The sequence below is a fragment of the Mauremys reevesii genome, linkage group 11, assembly GCF_016161935.1.
Source record: "Mauremys reevesii isolate NIE-2019 linkage group 11, ASM1616193v1, whole genome shotgun sequence".
NCBI classification, from domain to species: Eukaryota; Metazoa; Chordata; order Testudines; family Geoemydidae; genus Mauremys; species Mauremys reevesii.
In genome coordinates this window covers 29634193-29657866 of record NC_052633.1, presented here as the reverse complement: position 1 = coordinate 29657866, position 23674 = coordinate 29634193, and the positions used below count along the sequence as shown (strand labels likewise).

At 40.4% G+C, this 23674-nt stretch overlaps 1 protein-coding gene and 1 long non-coding RNA gene across 2 annotated transcripts in view; one reads left to right on the top strand and one right to left on the bottom strand.

Moving 5' to 3' along the window:
- The window catches only part of LOC120374264, a 280532-nt gene that overhangs the window by 137326 nt on the left and 119532 nt on the right, over positions 1–23674 (top strand). The gene's annotated exons all lie outside the window — the stretch shown is intronic.
- LOC120374266 overlaps positions 1–23674 on the bottom strand; it is a 63321-nt gene that overhangs the window by 23544 nt on the left and 16103 nt on the right. The window contains exon 2 of the long non-coding RNA XR_005585969.1: positions 15437–15582. This is a non-coding gene — a long non-coding RNA (uncharacterized LOC120374266). The remainder of the gene's footprint in view (positions 1–15436; positions 15583–23674) is intronic.

Sequence of the window (23674 nt, the reverse complement as noted above, 5' to 3'; positions counted from 1 at the left end):
TCTCACTACTTGAAATGGGTTTGTGTGCCTAAGTTATTTGAAGCAGAAATCCATCCTCTTCAGTTCACCCTAGTTTTACATCACAAATTAAAATTACATGTCTGACAGAAAATTGAAATATCTTTTACATATGAAACAAAACCTTTTTTCCTGAATAAACTAAACAATGACTAATTGAAAATTTGGCCAGGAAAATGATTTTGCCACTGGCTTTTTTTTTTTACTGTATGTTTTAGTCGTTTCACTCTACTTCCAATTAAAATCTCTGCCTGTATAAAGCATCCTGCTGAGAAGTCAATAGAAAGCCTCACATTGGCTTGAATGGTCTTTGGATTGGGCCCTTTGTTCTCCCTGTTTGGAAGCTGAGCACTGCTGATCCCTTGGATAAGGTTCAAATGACCACAAGGTTTCACAGAGTTGGAGCTTACCCTTTGATCTTCGATTTCCAGCTCTTGTGAGAGGGACATACATGTTTTGTTTTTTCTAAGTAAAAAGCTGGCAAAAAAAGAGAGAGTTGCATTTATTGGAACACTGATCAAAACTGCAGATGCAAAAAGTAACTGAATATCAGTGAATGAAATCAGAAACAAACATCCTGTTTTCACCTTATGTGGAAATGTTCACACATTTCTGGTGGTGCATGTGCAGCTGATTTATTGAGTCAGTCCTGTTGGAGGTGTGTGTTTAAACTCATTTCCTCTTTCCTCCTCAGTTTCCTTATTTTAGCTCAGATGGTACTGTCCATTTAAATCAGATAATATGGTAAAAGATCTGCTAGCTAACCTGGTACTAGAGTCACACGACGTATCTGAAGCTAGTCTAAAATTAAATTCCAAATGCTAAAATTTAGTGCGTAATACCCTACTAATTCTTCAGAGCAGCCAACTAGAGCAGCACTTGATTGGTTCACAATTAAGCACAATTGGAATTTTGAATGTTAGTGATTTAAGGTGTTTATAAAGTGAAAACACTAAACCATTCATGCCCAAAGTATTACTACTGCAGCTGTACCATATTTATTGGCAGCTTGGAGATACATTTTGTATTAGTTTGATTTATAGGTCTATAACCTCACAAATGGTAGGAATTTTCCACTGGCAACAGCACAATGAATGGAAAGCACAAGATGATTCAAAGAATTTTGATCACGTTTCATGTACTCCCATTTCTGTCTCTATACTCAAACATTTTCCTATTCCTCAGAGCTTGTTTTCCTCTTCACTGCTGCTATGAACTTACAAGAGTAAGTTCTTTCCAATTATGTTTGCTCTTGTAGGATAAAAGAAGAATTATTTCTACCATGCAATATCCTCTAGGAAAGATTATAGCTTCCAAAGATAACAATTTAAAAAACTTTGCAGTTATAGAAACATGAACAAAGTAAATATTTATGAGATCAAATTTTAATGATTGTGTTTTCAATCTAATATTGGTGCAACTTCACAACTGGCATAAACTTGGATGACTCCCTAATCTATCCATATTGAGCTAGACAAAGTAGGTGAGATAGTATCTTTTAATGGACCAACTTCTGTTGATGGAATATAGATGCTTTCAAGCTTCACAAGGTTTTTCTTCTGGTCTGGAGAAGGAAATCAGAGTATCTGAGCTAAATACAAGTTGGGACAGATTGTTAAGCAAAGCGGTTAATGCATGCTGTAGGACAGTGATTCTCAACTGGAGGGGGGGGGGTCACCAGCAAGTTTCAGGGGATCTGTAAAGCAGGACTGGCATTAGACTGGCTGGGGCCAAGGGCAGAAAGTTTGGGCCCCGGCGTGCCCTGGCTGAAGCCTGGAGCCCTGGCGCCCAGTGGGACAGGAACCCTGGTGCCCCATGGGGAAGAAGCCCAAAGCCTCCCCACCCCACGGGGCTAAAGCTTGGCACCCTAAGTGGCAGAAGATGATGTGCATGTTTCCTTTGAGAATGAATACTAAAGAGGTCAGATATGGAGTGATCAAGTAGCCCGTGAAAAGTGTTTGCCCATGCGTGAGATGGTGGATGGCTCCCCAATATGCCAACCTCTTCATGGGCCACCTTGAGGAATAATTTCTGGAAAAATCCATCACAAAACCAACAATGTACTAAGATACATCAATGATATTTTCATTCTCTGCTCAGAAGACATAAACTCCCTCAGAGATTTCCATCACAACTTCAACAAACACCTCCTATACATGAATTTCTTTCTGGAATACTCCCATACCAGCATCAACTTCTTGGACATCACAATTAGCTTCAACAATGGAACCCTACAAATGAGTATATACAAAAAATCAATGGATCACCACACTTACCTCCACAGATCCAGCAACGACTCCAGACACACCAAAAAAATCTGTTATCTACAGCGAGGCTGAACTTGCTCCAAAGAGAAAGTCCAGGATACATACTTTAACATACTTAAAACCACCTTCACTAAACAAAGACACTCCACCAGAGAAGTAAATGGCATCAGGGAAAGGGCTACCCAAATACCCGGAGAGAATCTACTTCAATATGGGGAAAAAACCCTCTGGCTGCACACCCCTCGTTGTTACCTACCACCCCAGACTGGAACCAATACAGGTTATCATTAAGCACTTACAACCTCTACTTGATAGGGACCGCATCTTGAAAGAAATCTTTCCTGACCCCTCTCCCACTTTTCTGGCCTTCAAGCAACCCCCAACCTCGCCAAGCTCATTATCAGAAGCAAGCTCCCACAAACGAGGTCACTCCAACTCAAAGTGGCACCAGACCCTGCCAGAACAATAGATGCAAAACCAGTAGACACATCTTCACTGCTACAATGGTCAATACCTCCTCATCCCCTTTTAAGATCCATGGGTCTTACACATGCTGTGACTGAAAGCATCCCTGTATTCACACCCTACACACTGTTGTAATAATCTTTATAGAAAATATGACTTGTGAGGTATTATTTGAAAATTAGTAACTCGCTGGTGAATAATACCATGGTGAAATGTATGTAGCAACATTATATGTAAAGTTATGAAATCCCCCTCTGTACTGTTCTTAGCATATGTTCAAAACCACAGAGCCCTCTCTAGGCAGAACTATCCTTAACAAGGAAATATGTGTACTGTCCTTAACTGACATATAGGTAGTAAACAGAGTCATTGAGACAGCAGGGAGAGGAGATGGCAGGAGACAAAGCAAATTTGCATTTCAGCAAACATGGGTCTGAAGAAAGAACATGGAGCCTCCTTCACCACCAGACTCCATGTTGCCTTTGTTTTGAGACATAACCCTCAGAAGAATCCACTTCAAAGGTTGACTGGCTATAAAAGATAGGTGTCAGAAAACCCCAAGTCCACATGTGTCTCTGTCTCTCTCTCTTTCTCACCCCCCCCCCCCCCCAAGAAGACAAAAGAACAAGCCCTTTGATTTTGGAGGGAGTTCCTGACCTGAGAATTTGGTCAGCAACATTGCTGGGACCCCTGTGGTAAGGATTTCACCTTGAACTAAGTCTAGCTTGTTGAGTTTTAGCTACCAGAAAGCATTTTACCTTTATTTCTCTTGTAACCATTTCTGACTTTAATACCTTATACTTGTACAGTAACGTCTCACTTAATGTCCTTCCACTTAACGTTGTTTCAAAGTTACATCGCTGCTGAATTAGGGAACATGCTCGTTTAAAGTTGTGCAATGCTCCCTTATAACATCCTTTGGCTGCCTGCTCTGTCCACTCTTTGTAAGATTCTGTGGAAGAGCAGCAACTTTACAAGGGAGCATTGCACAGGTTCCTCTTCTCTGCCTCCTCCCCCTCCCTCTCAGCGCTTCCCCCCTGCCAAACAGCTGTTTGGCGGGGCTTAGGACTTTTGGTGAGGTGGGGGGTCGGAGAGGCAAAGGAGTGGGGATGCGGCATGCTCCGGAGAGGAAGTGGAGTGGGGGTGGGAAGAGGTGGGCCTGGAGTGGAGCAGGGATGGGAAGAGACTGGCCTGGAGCATCCCCTGGCAAAGTCGGTGCCTGTTGTTCTCCTGGGAAGCTGCTGCTGCTGCTGTGAAGGTGCTTCCTCGCATCCTTGCCTGCAGTGGCCTGTGCCTGTGTGGAGTAAGCCAGGGGCACTTCCCAACTACAGTACAGTACTGTACAGTATATAATGCCTTTTGTCTGCCCCCAAAAAATTTCCTTGGAACCTAACCCCCTGCATTTACATTAAATCTTATGGGAAAATTGGATTCATTTAACATTGTTTCACTTAAAGTTGCATTTTTCAGGAACATAACTACAACGTTAAGTGAGGAGTTACTGTACTCAAAACCCATCTCTTTGTACAGTAGTTATAATTGTTTTATTTTTAATTTAAACTAATCCAGTGTTGTGTGTAAACTGAACTGTTTGATAACTCCAGTTAAAATAACAAATTGTTGAATATTGACCCTTTACAGGGGAAACGGCTCTTTAATATCTGAACTGCACAGGAGAGGGCACGACAGTGCTGAACACACATTTTGGGAAAACCCAGGACTGGGAGTGTGTTGGGGTCACCCTATAAGTAGTAACCACGACTGGTGGAAGCCAGAATGTGACTGGAGTGTTGCTGACAGGCTGCTGGGGTCAGAGCTGCTGGGACAAGGCTACAGCTGTACACAGACACTCAGGGTGTGTGTGAGTGGCCCAGGTTGGGAGCTACAAGAGCAAAGTATTGTGAGGCACCCAAAGTTGTGGGGCAGGTGGTGATGCAGCCCGTCACTGATCTGGATTGCACCCCGGAATGTGACACATGCTTATCACAGCATGTGCTGTACCTCATCCAGTGCACTAACTGTGCAACTGTGTGGGTGAAACCAGACAATCACTATGGTCTTGAATGAATTCACACAGAGATCTGGTAAAAGACAAAAACATCCCATCACCTGTGGTGTGTGAACGTTTTTCGCAAAGTGATCACTCTATATCTCACCTATATGTTCTCATCCTGAAAGGGAACCTGCACAACACCTTCAAAAGGTGAGCTTGGGAGCTTAAATCATAACTCTGCTAGACTGTATAAATCCTGGTCTTAATAAACACACTGGATTTATGGCCTAGTACAACAATCTGTAACTCACTAGCCCCTCCTTTTTTCTTCAAAAAAATAGGAGTACTTGTGGCATCTTAGAGACTAACAAATGCATCCAATGAAGTGGGCTGTAGCCCACGAAAGTTACACTAACAAATTTATTGTAGCATAAACTTTCGTGGGCTACAGCCCACTTCATTGGATGCATTTGTTAGTGTCTAAGGTGCCACAAGTACTCCTGTTCTTTTTGCGGATACAGACTCACACGGCTAGTACTCTGAAACCTGTCTTTTTTTCTTATTACTGCAAGAATGTGTTAACGGGCCATTTCACTTTAGATGGTCTCTTACAATATGTGTTAACTACTTATGCTAAACAATCTGTTCCCCCTTGTATTTAGCTGTGACATTGAGTACTTTTCCCAGAAAAGCTTGTCTTTTTCACCAACAGAAGTTCGTCCAATAAAAGATATTACCTCACCTCATTTGTCTCTCTAATATCCTGGGACCAACATGGCTGCAACAACACTGCAAGCAACTTAGATTACTGTCATAAATTTGTTTTTTTGGATGGATTGCTTATGAATTTCAAAATGTTTGTGTTCAAAACATAATTGATATGTTACTTTCTTTTGGGAGTATTTATTAATTACATTTTTTCTGTTACTGCTGGACATTCTGAAATAATTTTTATTGCTCAGTCAAACCTAGGTGATTTCCTGTTTAAAAGTAAAGTTTTTTTAGACATTTATGAACTTTAACATTTAAAATATTTTTTTCAAGCTGTTTGGTATATTGCTAGAGATAAGGGTTTAAATAGATTTAAGTAATCTTTATGATTAATTATTTTCCCTAGAATTGGCTTTAGAATAAATTATATAATGCAAACAGTGGTACAAATAGCCGCAATAGGAGGAATCTTTCATTTACCATCTTTTTTGTTTGTTTGTTTGTTTTTGTTTTGAAGCCATGCACTGAGTAATACTCCATGAGTCAGAGTGACTTTTTTACCCTTTATTATTATTTTTTAAGGGTCTAGTTTGGACATAAGGAGTTATGAATGTTCACTATCTGCAATGTCTACAACTTTAGAGTCATCTGCTGGTACCACCAACAGTGCTGCAAATAAGCAGTTAATTACCTGTATCAAAAAACCAAATAAACAAAAAAAAACCAACAACAACCTTTTTTCATCATCCAGTAAAACCAAGAATGAGTTCATAATCAGGACCAGCCAATTCCAGCAAGACTCAGAAATGAAAAGATTGCTCAGTTAATTTATGCAACAAATTCTCCATTTTGTCTTGTTCAGAACACACATTACATTGACATGGTTCAGTCATTACAGCTAGGTTATCTCAGCAGAGCAGACATTGCTGGAAGATTGCTGGATACAGTATATGAGAAGGAAATTGAACAGTGCAAAAATCTGATGAGGAATTTGTAGTCTGAATCTTGATGGGTGAAGTAATGTACACAACAATCCAGTAATATTCACTTGTATGAAACAGAAGAGATAGGTTTGTTTATCTTACAAAAACAATTTATACATTAGGAAATGCCCATGTAGCAGAATACTTAAAGCTATAACAAACTAGGAACAAAAATGCCAGGGTCAAGTCTGTAGCTTTGTTACAGACAATGCTGCAAATGTAGCAAAGATGAAAACAAATCTAGAAGATAATGAAGGGAACGTGAAACTTATAACATATGGGTTTGCTGCTCATTAGATGCATCTTTTAGCCAAAGACTTAAGCACAAGTCCAGAAATAAAGGAAAATGTTGAAATTGCAAAATACTTCCACAACAACCATTTCAGCTTCATTGAAGAGAGCAGGAGGTCCAAACTAATTTTCCCCCAAGATATACGAAGGAATTCAGTGGTTGACTGTTTTAAGCTATTTATTAAGAACTGGCCTATTCTGATAACAATTTGCAGTGTTGTCAACTCTCATGATTTTGTCATGAGTCCATGATAATTATTGTTTTCCTTAAAGCCCCAGCTCCTGATGTCAAGAGGATATCTGATTATTTCAGCCTTCATTCGTAAAGCAAAGGTAAGTTTCTAGCCCTAGTGGCTGTGGAGAAAGCTTCAAAATGTGACCCCAGTGCACCTAAAGGCTCAAATAGCAGAAGGCAAATAAAAAGGGCACCACATTTATCGTTTTTAAATAATCTCATAATTTTAAATTTTGGTGAGCCTGACTCATGATTTTTGAACATCTGGGGTTGGCAATACTGCAATTTGTGACACAAATCATGATATAATAGATGGCACTAGCACAGCCAAAGTCAACATCGGACTAAAGAGAAATGTAGAAGAAATGCCGAATATACTGAAGCCTATTGCCATAGCCTTGGACAAACAACAGAAAGATTTCTGCTGTATTGCTGATGCTGTTGGAATTTGGAATGAACTTCAAGACACACTGAAGAAAGAAATACCCGACAACAAAGTTAAATTGCAGACAGTAAAGAAAGCAGATGGATCAAGCACTTATTCCTCCTAATTTTGTTGCCAATATTCTCAACCCAAAGTACAAGGGTAGATGCCTAACTGCTGAAGAAGATGATGCTATGACATAGGCATCTAATAATCATCCATCAATCATGCCAGCCATAATACATTTGAGGGCTGAAAGCGAACCATTCAAGTAGTACATGTTTGCTGATGACATTTCAAAGGAAGTCACACCATTGAACTGATGGAAGTTACTAGCTAAGCACCTGGAAACAGAGTTTGTTGAAGTGCTAACCCAGCTTTTGACAGAAGAAGCCTCTTCTGCAGGCACAGAATGAATGAATGTAGTCCAAATGAAGAAAATATTCTAAGTTGAGAAATGGATTGGGAGTTGAAAAAGCAGGAAAACTTGTTTGTCCTCTTCCAGTCTATGAATAAAAATGAGGAGGAAGGGATTGAGATATACTAATTTTAAAAGTAATTTAGGAGACTGTCTCATTTTCAAGAGACTTAGATAAGTAGGAACTGAAGCTCCACTCAATTGTACTAAGTCCATGTCTACACTTGCTCATGTAGTTGGGACGGGAGAGAGCATCTCCTGCCGACATAGTGTTGTGCACAAGAGCACTTATGCCAGCAAACTTATGTTGCTCAGGGGGGTGTTTTTTCCATACCCTTTAGTGACAATCTTTTGCTGATGTAAGTGCTAGTGTAGAGGTGGCCTCAGTTATATTAGAAAATTTTTCCAGGCTGAGCTGAAATAATCAGTTTAGTTCACTGATTACAGTTAATCATTTAATTGTAAATGTGAAACATGTTTTGATAAGAGAAGTTTGTATCTAAAACATTTAAGGTTGTTTTGTTTCATAAAAAATGTATATGCTGTTTTATGTGTTGAATTCAATTCCAGTTACCATCCTAAGGCAGCTTGACACAAATCATGAGGAAAAAGGTAATTATCTAGTAAATAAGCAATATATCATTCATCATTTTCTAACATACTAAAAATGTTTAATTGATAAGAATCTGAAAATATTAAGCTCTATAATTGCTTAAATAAAACATATTGTGTAGTATGTCCTCAGTTCTAGGTAACAAAAAGATGTACCAAATCAAGATGCTATTGAGTGGTAAATAAATATGTTGTAATGATTATATCAACCAATGAGAAAATAACTGAAATACAAATGGAAAAGTTGATTGAAATTGATTATTTAAATCGAGGCTTTCCACTTGGTGATTAAAATCATCATTTAAATTCTCTTGATTTTAAATCAATCCACCAGCCCTGAAGAAGAGTTCTGTGAAGCTCAAAAGCTTGTTCCATTCCATCAACAGAAGTTGGTCCAATATATGTGTCTCTCCTATCCTGCGACCAACAGTGCAAGCAACACTGAAAACATATCAAGTTAGTCATTTCTGCACAAAAAGCTCAGTTATATATCCTTGGGCAATACGATATATTGAAGAAAGGGTGTATGGCCTACTTAGTAGTATCTGGAGGTTCCATTATATGTTTAATGGCACAGATCCTCAGCTGGTGTGATTTAGTTAATCTTCCTCAATGGTGCTTCATGATTTGTCTCATTATGATGGTCAGATCTTTCTCAGTATATCTCACATATACCCCGATATAATGCTGTCCTCGGGAGCCAAAAAATCTTACCGCGTTATAGGTGAAACCACATTATATCGAACTTGCTTTGATCTGCCAGAGTGCGCAGCCCTGCTCCCCCAGAGCACTGCTTTACCGCGTTAAATCCGAATTCGTGTTATATTGGGGTGTGTTATATTGGGGTAGAGGTGTATAACACCAGTTGAGGATCTGGAACAATATGAGGTGTGAGTTTTTCTTTTGCTGAACTATAACTGGGATTGGTTCGGATCTAAGCCCTGTGTTGAGGGAAAAAGGGGTCAGCTATATGGTTCCATTTTTTCCCTATCTTCATTAGTAATTTATAGTCAATGGGAGCAAACAGCAGAAACTGATTTTCAGTTAGAGGAAAGTTAGTAATACTAGAAAAGTTAATAATCTATGTCAGCAATGTCTGCACTACCGCTGTTTGATTATATATAGTTTTAAAGATACTGTATTGCTGCTAAGCAAACTGTGAACTACTTTTGTACAAGTTTGCATGGGCCATTTAGTTCAGTCAACTCATGTTTTGCATAAGACACATTTATCCCCAGACAGACATGACACACTGCTTTTATAGCTTACAGCCATTCTTTTATTGGACCTATCTAACACTTGGCATCTAAAGGCAAAACTAGGACTATTGTTGCTTTGGAGACACTCTCTGCCAGGAAGGGGAGTCCTCTTAAAATATTTTTCATGTGACTGTGATTCATGGAACCTCCTGGTGTTTTAAAACCCAGCTGATGAAAATTGCGACCCATCTTTGTGAAATAGTTCTGGTGTATAGTGTAACTCCCTGATTTACCAGCAGATCTTCACTTTGTCATGCCTTTTCCCCCCCAGAAATAAATCCCCCTGTTTATAATAAAATTATGAGAGCTCTCATGCAGCGCTGACATAGGGAAAACATGAATAAAATGTTTATATGTCACATAACTTGAAGGGAATGGGAGTTTTGCGTGCATCAGGACTGAAGGATCAAGCCCCGTTTCTGTTTTCATTCAGCAGAGTTAGAAATCTATCAGTTTTCTCAGCATTACCAAGCAGAGTTTCAATAGAGGCTTCCTTAGCAAATTCACTTCAAGTTCATTGATTTTTGTGGTCTTCAAGTATTTCTGTTGTATTGGCTGAGGTATATAGTAACAAAAACGACAAGTAAAGTGGTGAGAGCTTGGGAAAATGCTCTGCAAGATGGCAGTCACAAACTTCAGGAACTAACTTCTACTTAAATTGTGAATTATTAAATTATTATGAATCAAGCAAACATGTTTCTCCCATTAAAAATAAGGATTGAAAATTCAGCACAAATATTGCATTTTGAAGTCTTTCGAAGCCTAAAAGAAAGAAACGGACATACAAAAACAGTGGATAGCAAATACTTGTGAAATCTAAAATGTCTACACTGAAATGACATTTCTCCGAGCTTCGACATCTTAACATTTGAGACACAGTGGCATATTAGCTTCTTCCAAAAAAATAACATCATCATCTATTTTGAAGGAAAATAAACACATTTAATACATAAAAACAAACTGATTTAGTTTTGTCAAGAGACAGCTGGTGTTTTCAAAAACATCAGCAATTTCCTTTCTTTAATAATAATTTCCCCATCGGTAGCGGTATTCATATACAGAGCATTTACAGCCATTAACTTTACTATTGATAATCAAATCTAAGGATGCATATATGATCTGTGGGATTATAAAAATCCTAATTCTTGCTGATTATAAATCAAGGCTGTTTTTTTCATTTGGCCACAAATTAACCTTTTTTGAACATCAAAAAGAAACTTGCATCTATGTTTGTGCTTGCAAATGGTTCATTGGGACAATCCAGTCTGTTAGCCTGTGCAATGTGGTTGTGCTTGTGCGTTTATGCATGTGCAAAATCAAAAGCCATGGGTGAAAATTAGGCCTCTGATATTCACTAACCTCCTATGTAAGGGCTCAGTCTTGCAAACACTTATTACACGCTTACTCTTTCATACTAGGGACAAAACCAGTGATGATTCAGGTTTAAACAGCGGGAAAATGTTTTCAACCTGAGTGATGAGGGCAGTTCTAAGTGTAACCTTTTGAAAGTTGTGTGTGGGGCCAAAATAGTGCACAACCCTCGTTTATCTCTCTTCTATGATGCTCGTTCCCAGGCTCTCAGCAAGTTGTAACTCTGTTTAGCTACAAGGTTAGTTAAATTGTATATATTTTTTATATAAGATCAGATGAGTTAAAACAAAACTAAATAGTGGAATTATTCTTTAAAAATATACGGACATCTGTTTTCATTCCATATCCAGGGAATCCAGCAGGAGACAACATAATAAGTGTTACTCTTTGCGCAGAGAAGAACTTCAATGAGAAGAAAATAAATATCAGTCTATCCTGATGAGAAAACAGGAAACCTTCCATAGCTGCCATGTTCTGAAAACACAGCAATGGCTGTCAGTTGGCGGTGGTGATAATGTTTCTAAGTGCTGCACTGTGACTGAAGAGCTACGTTAAACTATTTCCCTGTATTTAAACAGTTGGGTTTTTTCCCACTGGAAACAGGGCCACTTTCCTGGCCACTGTAAATTTCATGCCAGCTATTTAACATTGAGCAGTGTTAGCAAGATTTTAAAGCATGAAATCTAAACCTACTACCAAGCAAAGGTTTTCCATCTTTGGTGTTTAAATGGAATAGAACTTTTCACAATATATGCACTTTTATGCTCCAATCTTAGCCTTGATTACAGAATATTCACTTGGATGATGTAGAGAGTCTACCTCCTAAATATCAACTGAGTGCATTTTTCACACGGGTGACTTTCAGTTTAATCAGAAGTTAGGACACAGACCTCACAAACATTTTTCTGACCGCTAAATACCAGAAAATGTGTTTAGTTGATATTCAGCTTCTTATCTGTGTCTAGATAACAAGAAAGGAACATTATTTCATCTGTTTTATATTATAAGCGTAGAGTTGAACTGTTTGGATTAGCTGACAGGAGCATAAAACGATTGGGGAAATAAAACTGCTTTAGAAAGAAAAAAAATCTGATGAAAAATCTTTGGCCCAGATCTCCTGCACTCTCTGCCAAACTTGGCTGGGGGCAGGAAGACGTGGCTTTTAGCCACCTTTGTGGTTCCTCGGGCCTGGATCAGCCCATTTTCTTACTGACTGCCCGTGTGCCTCTATCCACGTGGTTAGGTGTCAGCTGGGTACAATGGTTCCTTGGGCACATGTCCATGTCAGCCTTATGCCACCTGTGTATTCTCCTACCAGAGAATTTTCAGGAAGCCGTTCAACTGGCTTTCTGGTTGCTTTGTGCCTGCTGACAAGAGTGGCATCCAAGAGCTTTGTGTTGTTGGGAGAATGAAACAGTTTCCAAAACAACTTTACTGAACAATAAAGTAAAATTCCAAGTACTTCACCAGAATCACATCCAACAGAGAGATCAGATGTTCAGTATGAGTATTTAAATCTACCTGATTTAATGCAAATATTTCATTCTATCTGCCATAAATGAGAGAGAAGCTATGTGATTTTTTTAAACCCAGAGGGCAAAATTCTGCCTTCAGTAACACCCATGAAATCATAGTGAGGTCAAAATATGAGCCCGGGAAGGGGCAAGACACTTTTTGGTTCTCCCAGTTCTGGGCTGATCTAGGGGCCAGTGGAGCTCTTTGAATAGTTTAGGAAGCCATTAAGGGCTGCTTAAGTTACAGCAGCATCAGGGGCGGCTCTAGACATTTCGCCGCCCCAAGCAGGGCGGCACGCCGTGGGAGGCGCTCTGCCGGTCGCCAGTACCGCGGCTCCGGGGGACCTCCCACAGGCATGTCTGCGGAGGGTCTGCTGGTCCCACGGCTCCACTGGACCCTCCGCAGGCACGCCTGTGGGAGGTCTACCAGAGCTGCGGACCAGCGGACCCTCCGCAGGCATGCCTGCGGGAGGTCCACCGGAGACGCCTGCCGCCCTCCCGGGGACAGGCAGAGCACCCCCCACAGCATGCCGCCCCAAGCACGTGCTTGGCGTGCTGGGGTCTGGAGCCGCCCCTGAGCAGCATGGCCTTCTCTGCCCTTGGCTAGCAGTGCTGAGAGGAATCCCTGCAGCACCATGAATTGTGACTCCACTCTCAACATGTCCTTGCTGCCCCTTACCCTACTTGGTTTGTGATGGGGACCTTTTTGGGCAGCAGAAGGTGCCCTTGAGCTAAGCCTCTACTAGGGGAAATTCTCCCTGGCCAGACTGAGGACTCTAACAGAGTAAAAAGACTGCAGCAGAGTGGACAATCCTTCCCAACAGATATAACTGAGTAGAATTATTATTATTTAATGTTGATATTATCATAGCACCTCAAGCAGGCCCTATTGTGTTACACTGTGTTGTTAAGCTGAAGGTTGCGTGAAACCTAAGCTGGTGGGCATAATAGCTGTCCTTCATTCAGGATAAGTGTAAAAAGCGGGTAAGCTCCTTTTTGGAGTAAGGTAACTGAAACAATAGGAGGCACCATCCAAAACACAGGCCACGTGCAAGGCCGGTCAGAAGCTGAGCTACGTAGGTGGAGGCCTTTCAGTGGGGATGAATGCAAACACATGGGTCTGGGGATATTGTGTGTGAGAGAGAGAGCACAGAGGCAGATAGAGAAGACTGCAGAAAGGCAAGGGTGGCCAGCAAAGTATTTATAGTGTGGCCTTGCAAGAAAGCTGAGAGAGAGAGAGCTTTTTGGGTAGAATGCAAGTTGGAAAAAGAAGGTAGGAATACTGAGCAAGGAAACAATCTCACGCTGACTGGTAAATACGGCGTTCAGGAAAACAGAACTTTGTGAACGTTCTTTGCAAATACCTGACTCTAATCAATTTCTCTTCCTAACAGAAACAATCTACAAGACTCCAAATATTGGCTAACTGCTCAGGTCAAAAGGAGTAATATTGTGGTAAATGGCAGTTCTTGCCCCAGAGAGCTTAGAGTTTGGCCCTGTAACTTTAGGTAGAAAAGAACAATCAGAATGAGAGAAAATGAAGTGGAAAAGCCATTCGGTGGTCTTGTCCTTCACCCAGGCTGTGCAAGGTTCTTGTTTACAATATATTTGCTAGTGCTTTGGCCAGTCTAAATCAAAAAGGTGTACTTTGTCCATTTCCTGTCTTATGTAAGAAACATTTTAAAGCAACCATGATCTCAGAAATACTGAAATTTCCTACCCCATCAACTCCCACACCACCACCATCTGGTATGATGTTAATCACAAGTTTTAAAAGTATGTGCTTCTTCCAAAAATATAGATGACTAACTGTGCTTTAAAGTTCAAAAAAAATTGACAGACACAAACAAGCAGATATACTTATCGAGAGGGATAAAGAGAAACTTTATATAGAGTCAGTGTGAACGTAAGCTTCTAATGGTCCTGCCACACTTCCCTGGAGTTATAAACTGTAGTCTAACAGGTTCCACAACACATGAGAAGTTTCACAGCTGCACGAGTGGACAGTTTTCTATGGCTATGTCTCTACTTAAAATGTTATAGTGGCACAGCTACACTGCTGCAGCTGTGCTGCGGTAATGCTTCAGCGTAGATACTACCTATACCAAAGGAAGGAATTCTCTCTTTGGTGTAGATAATCCGCCTCCCCTAGGTTCTTCCATCAACCTAGCTCTGTTTACCTGGGGCTTAGGTTGGCTTAGCTATGCTGCTCAGAGGTGTAGATTTTTCACACCCATGAGCAATGTAGTTATGCTGACCTAATTTTCTAGTGAAGACCAGGCCTAAAGCTAATGGCTATTATGCAACCACAGCTATGTTTCTCTGTGTTTATCTATCTTTAATCTTTAAAAGCATTCAACATCCTACACAAATCATCCTCCCCTTCACTTAAGTTATATAACTTTATGCCTTTTGAATCAACATCAAAAATTATCACTCAGAAGCAAACCCAGCAAATGAACAGTTGAGTACAGATGTAGCAGAGGGATCCTCAGTGAAACACCAGTACTAGCCTCCTTATAAATGGGGAAAAGATAAGAGTGCTATAACTCCTTGTGTCTAATAGAATATGTGCAGCTCCATAGAGGGAAATGTGGCAATTATAGGCAGAAGCTAATTAAAACCAGTAATAAAATGAACAACATGTTCCTTTTAAAATGTAGATGGAAATTGTGTAGGAATGGTTGTGAAACTGGTTTGGGATGGTGTTCTGAATTTTTCTTCGTAATCCTGGTATCTAGCAATTGATTTGTGAAATGTTTACTTACTGCTGATTCTTAGTAGTAACTTATGCTTATTATTTTACCCAAAGTCCTTCTCTCAGCATTTTTCAACCAGGATGGCTGAGACCTTCCTTTCATATGACCATACTCACTGGCAATTTGTCATCCCTAGATTTATTAGCCTTAGTCCTTTGTCCTTCATCTGTAAGTATGGTCCCCTCTCTGTTCACTTCTTCCTGTTAATTTCTTTTCCTGTAGTCCCCATACTCGCTGGACTCAGTATGCAAATAGACTTCCACTGTAAGAACAATACACAGTGGTCAGTCAGGGAAATAAGTGTCTCTCACCTGTTGTCTGGTCAAGGCATGTCACGTCTGGGTAACCTCCTTTAATTTCAAGGCTTTAAAAACATAATTTCCAATGTACATATAGCTGTATCTTTCCTTATATACTATCTGCACATACTTTTCACAAAGATTATGATGACCAGTGTGACTCTGGCTTTCAGTAGACCCCTTACATATGACACACTTTGGTATACTAGCATGTAAATACCGACACAGGGGATCCCTGTAACCATTATGCATCCCGGTGCCCTCTGCCAGTTTGGATCAAGAGGTCCTTCAAAGGTTCTAGTCATGTTCTGCCACAGACTTGCTGTGTAACTTTGCATCGCTTTGGTTTCCCTGGAAAATGAAGACAACACCAACTGGAGCAGGGTGTTGGGAGGCTTAATTCATTAATAGCAGCAAAGAATCCTGTGGCACCTTATAGACTAACAGACATTTTGCAGCATGAGCTTTCGTGGGTGAATACCCACTTCTTCGGATGCAAGTAGTGGAAATTTCCAGGGGCAGGTTTATATATGCAAGCAAGAAGCAAGCTAGAGATAACGAGGTTAGTTCAATCAGGGAGGATGAGGCCCTGTTCTAGGAGTTGAGTGAAAACCAAGGGAGGAGAAACTGGTTCTGTAGTTGGCAAGCCATTCACAGTCTTTGTTTAATCCTGAGCTGATGGTGTCAAATTTGCAGATGAACTGGAGCTCAGCAGTTTCTCTTTGAAGTCTGGTCCTGAAGTTTTTTTGCTGCAGGATGGCCACCTTAAGATCTGCTATTGTGTGGCCAGGGAGGTTGAAGTGTTCTCCTACAGGTTTTTGTATATTGCCATTCCTAATATCTGATTTGTGTCCATTTATCCTTTTCCTTAGAGACTGTCCAGTTTGGCTGATGTACATAGCAGAGGGGCATTGCTGGCATATGATGGCATATATTATATTGGTGGACGTGCAGGTGAATGAACCGGTGATGGTGTGGCTGATCTGGTTAGGTCCTGTGATGGTGTCGCTGGTGTAGATATGCGGGCAGAGTTGGCATCGAGGTTTGTTGCATGGATTGGTTCCTGAGTTAGAGTTACTATGGTGCGGTGTGCAGTTACTGGTGAGAATATGCTTCAGGTTGGCAGGTTGTCTGTGGGCGAGGACTGGCCTGCCACCCAAGGCCTGTGAAAGTGTGGGATCATTGTCCAGGATGGGCTGTAGATCCCTGATGATGCGCTGGAGGGGTTTTAGCTGGTGACTGTATGTGATGGCCAGTGGAGTCCTGTTGGTTTCTTTCTTGGGTTTGTCTTGCAGTAGGAGGCTTCTGGGTACACGTCTGGCTCTGTTGATCTGTTAATTCATTAATGTCTGTTAACGTTAGTGCTGTGAGATCAGGCTGCTATTATAGTGAAGAGTACTATTATAAATGCTGATACAAATAAAATAATATCAACCCTCTGACTAGTATCTTCAGCTGGTGAACATCAGTGTAATACCTCCATTGACTTCACAAGAGCTTTGGCGATTTGCAACATCTGAGGAACTGGTCCTAATCAACACCTCAGAATTGTTAATCTATTCTTTGGGAGGTACTTTGCATGTTTTAATATTGCGTTTGTGTTCATATCTTTGAAGTAATTACAAGACTATGGTGTTTCAGTGCTGAGTGTGACTACTATGTAGCTCCTTAAAACAATTTAAAAGCAAATATTTTGATGCAGCTGTATTTTGGCAGAAAAATCCATTGGAAGATATGAGCTTTGATTATTTTACAGTTTTCTTTTTACTAAATAATTCATGCGTTAACTGTATGTGATGTGAATCATATGTTCCCCTCAAACCAACTGACAGCAGCTTTAAAAAAGGAATTATAATGATTGTAAATTACTATTGGCAAGTCATTTTGAAATTACATGGAGGAGACATGGAAAACTAGAGAATAGGTTATTGTGACTTGTTTTGAAGAATGACTTTGATTTCAGAACATTCTGTGTGCCAGAAGGTTTTTTAATACAATGATTTTTGTCTTCTTGAGAGAGATTTTTTGTTTTGTTTTTGTTTTTTAGATGGTGGAAGATTTGTAAGTATTTTGCTCTTTACAATTGAAAGAACTCAATTCTAGTCAGGCTAATTGGTTAGGAAGAATGGTATCACATTTCTGTAACGCTAATTTAAAAAAGCCTTTTTCTCTGTCAAGAAACAGGTCTGTCCATATCCTGGCATGTAGATTAGATTTAATATGCCTTATTGCATTATGAAAGTCATAAAAAAACTTTTACATTATATTAAATTAGCTAAATGCAATTATTGTTCCTTGTTTCATTAAAGAAATGTCACCTTGTAAGTGCTTGTGGACTTGGCAACTACAGTTATTTGAATTATATTTTAAGTATCTAAACACTTTTTGTGTAATAAACTGTTCTCATGCACCTTTTGGCGCATGTAACACATTATTCCCCCGAAGCTCAGGTACCCAAGTCTTAGAATCAGAGTCTCTATAAATACTTTAGGAGCAAGGGAAAGATGAAGGAATGTTTAGGTCCCTACTTAGCAAGGAAGGAGAGCTAATAATGGATGACATCAAGAAGGCAGAGATGTTCAATGCCTATTTTCTTTCAGTCTTCCCTAAAAAGGTTAATTGTGACTAGATGCTTAACACATTTAATATTAACAACAAGAGGGAAGGAGCATAAGCCAGAATATAGAAAAAGAACAGGTTAAAGAATATTTAGCTAAATTAGATGTATTCAAGTCGGCATGGCCTGATGCAATTCATCCTAGGGTATATACTGAACTAGTTGAAGCTATCTCAGAAATGAGTATCTTTGAAAACTTATGGAGGATGGAGGATATAGTACCCATCTTTAAAAAGGGGAACAAAGAGAATCCAGGGAATTACAGTCCAGTCAGTCTAACTTTGATACCTGGAAAGATACGGGAACAAATTGTTAAATGATCAGTTTGTAAGTACCTAGAGGGTAATAGGGTTGTAAGTTATAGCCAACATAGATTTGTCAAGAACAAATTATGCCTAACCAACCTAATGTACTTCATTGACGAGGTTACTGGGCTAGTTAATAGGGGGAGCAGCAGATGTGGTATCTTGATTTTTAGTAAAGCTTTTGACATAGTCTCACATGACATTCTTATAAGCAAGCCAGGGAAATGTGATTCACATGAAATTACTATAAGGTGGGTGCATAACTACCTGAAAGACTACTCAAAGTGTAGTTATCAATGATTCACTTTCAAACTGGGAGTATGCATCTAGTAGGGTCCCTCCTAGGTCCAGTACTAGTCAATATTTTCATTAATGACTTGGATAATGGAGTGTGCTTATAATTTCTGCAGATGATACCAAGAGGAGAGGGGTTGCAAGCTCTTTAAAGGATGAGATTAGGATCCAAAAGTGACCTTGAGAAATTGGAGAAATCAACAAGATGAAATTCAATCAAGACAAGTGCAAAAGTACTTCACGTGAGGAAAAATTAAATATCAACTACAAAATGAGGAATTATTGGGTAGACAGTAGTACTGCAAACAAGTATCTGGGGATTATAGTGGATCACAAATTGAATATGAACCTACATTGTAATGCAGTTGCGAAAAAGAGTAATATTCTAATGTGTATTAACAGGGAGTGTTGTATGTAAGACACAGGAGGTAAATGTCCCACTCTTCTTGGCACACTGATACCTCAAATGGAGTACGGTGTCCAGTTTTGGGTACCGGGCTTAATGAAAAATATGTACAAATTGGAGAGAGTCCAGAGAAGAGGAACAAAAGTGATAAAAGATTTAGAAAAGTGATAAAAGATTTAGAAAACCTGACCTATGAGGAAAGGTTAAAAAAACTCAGAATATTTAATTTTGAGAAAAGACTGACAGGGGACCTGATAACAGATTTCATATATATTAAAAGCTGCTATAACGAGGACAGTGGTCAATTACTCTCCATCTCCACTGAAGGTAGAAATAAATAACTTAGTCAGTAGCAAGGGAGATTTAGGTTAGATGTTAGAAATGTTTTCCAAAGTATGAGGATAGTTAACTTCAGGAATAGGCTTCCAAAGGAGGTTGTGGAATCTCTATCATTGGAGGTTTTAAAGAGCAGGTTAGATTTAAGAACTATTAGAGATAGTCTAGGTTTACGTGGTCCTGCCTCAATGCGAGGGGCTGGACTAGATGATGTCTCCCCCTTCAAGACCTACTTTTCTATGATGGTAGTAGACACTGTACAAACACTATGAATAGACAGTTTGTGGCCTTAAAGAACTTAGATTCTAATAGTACCTTAACTCTAGTGATGAAAATGTTCTACAATAGTTCAGGGCATACTAGAAAGAAGACTCAGTTTGACTCCAAGGAAAATGTATGGACATTATTTCTGGGTGCTCTTCTTTCTTTCTTTCTTTCTTTCTTTCTTTCTTTCTTTCTTTCTTTCTTTCTTTCTTTCTTTCTTTCTACTTGCTCAAATCATCCTTCAATCACCCTGACATCTGCTAGGAGAGCAATACAGCAGTGCACAGACAATCTAGGAGTTTTTGGAGAGTATTGGGGACAACTTCCTGGTGCAACTACTGGAGGAACCAACCAGGGGCCGTTCTCCTCTTGACCTGCTGTTTACAAACAGGGAAGAATTGGTAGGGGAAGTAAAAGTGGGTGGCAACCTGGGCAGCAGTGACCATGAGATAGCTGAGTTCAGGATCCTCACAAAAGGAAGAAAAGAGAGTAACAAAATACGGACCCTGGACTTCAGAAAAGCAGACTGACTCCCTTTGGGAACTGATGGGCAGGATCCCCTGGAAGGCTAATATGAGGGGGAAAGGAGTCCAGGAAAGCTGGCTGTATTTTAAAGAAGCCTTATTGAGGGCACAAGAACAAACCATCCCGATGTGCAGAAAGAATAGCAAATATGGCAGGCGACCAGCTTGGCTTAACAGTGAAATCTTCGGTGAGCTTAAACACAAAAAGGAAACTTGGTTAGATGACTAGGGAGGAGTATAAAAATATTGCTCAAGCATGCAGGGGTATAATCAGGAAGGACAAAACACAACTGGAGTTGCAGCTAGCAAGGGATGTGAGGGGTAACAAGAAGGGTTTCTACAGGTATGTTAGCAACAAGAAAAAGGTCAGGGAAAGCATGGGAACCTTAATGAATGGGGAAGGCAACCTGGTGACAGATGATGTGGAAAAAGCTGAAGTACTCCATGCTTTTTTTGCCTCGGTCTTCCCAGACAAGGTCAGATTGCTGCACTGGGAAGCACAGTATGGGGAGGAGGTGAGTAGCCCTCAGTGGTGAAATAACAGGTTAAGGACTATTTAGAAAAGCTGGATATGCACAAGTCCTTGGGTCCAGATCTAATGCAACCGAGGGTGCTGAGGGAATTGGCTGATGTGATTGCAGAGCCATTGACCATTATCTTTAAAAACTCATGGCGATCGGGGGAGGTCTCAGACAATTGGAAGAAGGCAAATATAGTGCCCATCTTTAAAAAGGGTAAGAAGGAAAATCTGGGGGGACTACAAATTGGTCAGCCTCATCTCAGTCCCTGGAAAAAATCATGTAGCAGGTCCTCAAGGAAACCATTTTGAAGCATTTGTAGGAGAGGAAGGTGATCAGGAACAGTCAACATGGATTCACCAAGGGCAAGTCATGCCTGACCAACCTAATTGCCTTCTATGATGAGATAACTAGTCTCTGGATATGGGGAAAGCAGTGGACGTGATATATCTTGACTTTAGCAAAAGTTTGGATACGGTCTCCCACAGTATTCTTTCCAGCAACTTAAAAAATTATGGATTGGATGAATGGACTGTAAGGTGGATAGAAAGCTGACTAGATTGTTGGGCTCAATGGGTAGTGATCAACATCTCAATGTCTAGTTGGCAGCTGGTATCAAGTGGAGTGCCACAGGGGTGGGTCCTGGGGCTGGTTTTGTTCAACATCTTTATTAATGATCTGGATTATGGGATAGATTGCACCCTCAGCAAGTCCATGGATGACACTAAGATGGGGGGAGAGATAGATACACTGCAGGATAGGGGTAGGGTCCAGAGAGACCTAGACAAATTGGAGGATTGGGCCAAAAGAAATCTGATGAGGTTCAACAAGGACAAGCGCAGAGTCCTGCACTTAGGACGGATGAATCCTATGCACCACTAAAGGCTGGGGACCGACTGGCTAAGCAGCATTTCTGCAGAAAAGGACCTGGGGATTACAGTGGATGAGAAGCTGGATAAGAGTCAGAAGTGTGCCATTATTGCCAAGAAGGCTAATGGCATATTGGGTTGTATTAGTAGGAGCATTGCCAGCAGATCGAGGGAAGTGATTATTCCCCTCTGTTTGGCACTGATGAGGCCACACCTGGAGTATTGTGTCCAGTTTTGGTCCCCCCACTACAGTAGGGATGTGGACAAATTGGAGAGAGTCCAGCAAAGGGCAATGAAAATGATTAGGGGGCTGGGGAGGAGAGGCTGAGGGAACTTGGCTTAGTCTGCAGAAGAGAAGAGTGAGGGAGGATTTGATGGCAGCCTTCAACTACCTGAAGGGGGGTTCTAAAGAGGATGGAGCTAGGCTGTTCTCAGTGGCGGCAGATGACAGAAGAAGGAGAAGTGGTCTCAAGTTGCAGTATGGGAGATCTAGGTTGGATATTAAGAAACACTATTTCACTAGGAGGGTGGGTCACCTAGAAAGGTGGTGGAATCTCCTTCCTTAGAGGTTTTTAAGGTCAGGCTTGACAAAGTCCTGGATGGGATGATTTAGTTGGGGTTGGTCCTGCTTTGAGCAGGGGGTTGGACTAGATGACCTCCTGAGGTCTCTTCCAACCCTAATCTTTTATGATTCTATGAAATGTTTGTTTTTAATAACCAAAGAATCTACATCTGTTGTCAACTACAAAGTCCTTGTTTGGAGCGTGAGTGCACGTGGAGACATATTTTCAGAATTAAATCACATAAACCTATGTAAAAGGTCACATGATGATTGCCTGATTGTATTGTGCCTTCAAGTTTCTCTCTGGAACTGCTTTTGGAACTGTCACTGATCGCAGCCAGGGGACAAGGACAAGGACTGAGGACTACTACCTTGTTTTTAATTACATTGGTATCTAAGGGAATAGCTACACCCCAATTAAAAACCCAGGGCTGGTCTGTGCCAGTTGATTTGGGGTCATGGGGCTCAGGCTAAGGTGCTGTTTAATTGTCGTGTAGACATTTGGGCTTAGGTTGGAGCCTAGGCTCTAGGACGGGTGGGAGAGAAGCCTGAACATCTACATGGCAGTGAGCCTGAGTCAGCTGGCACAGGCCAGTTGTGGGTTTTTAACTGTAGCGTAGACATACCCTAGGTATTGGTAAATTCACTTCAGCTCTGATCCTGCAAAAGCATATCTTTAACTATATGCACTGTCCCATGGACATTAAAGTGGAAATGAAAGTGGACAGATCCTCATGTGAGAGGAGTTGACTGCAAGCCATATAACCTCTTGGCACTTAGGGCTTGATAGTCAAGTGATAGCTAAGGGATCATAAAGAAAACAGCCTGGCAATGTGGGAGGAGACACAAAGCTAACAATGTTAAGGAAATATGATACAGGGATCCTTTTCCAGAAAAGTGTGCTTGGTTATGATGATGATAATAATATATGCTGTTTCTATTGCATTAGCACCTAAGAATCCCAATCAAGGGCCCAGTTGTGTAAGGCATTGTATGCACAAATACTACAAAGGCAGTCATTGCCAAAGGGAGAGAGCTCAAAATCTGAGATTTAAATACAACAGGCAATACAGAATGGCAAATCACATCGACAAAGGACTTGACTATATAATTTGCCATTTATATGACCAAATTATTTATCAGTTATTTAATAGCAGAAGACTATTTTGTAATTGGAGATCAATAAATGGAAACAGGCAAAAGCTAGGAGAAAATGTTTAATATGAGCCAAGCTTTGATTGCAAAATAAAGGTAACATGAAACTGTGCTAAACTAGCTGTCACAATAGTTTATAACTATGAGTTTAAGGTAATGGTCTTTTCCCTTTTCAAAACGGATTTAATTAGGAAATGCATTGAAA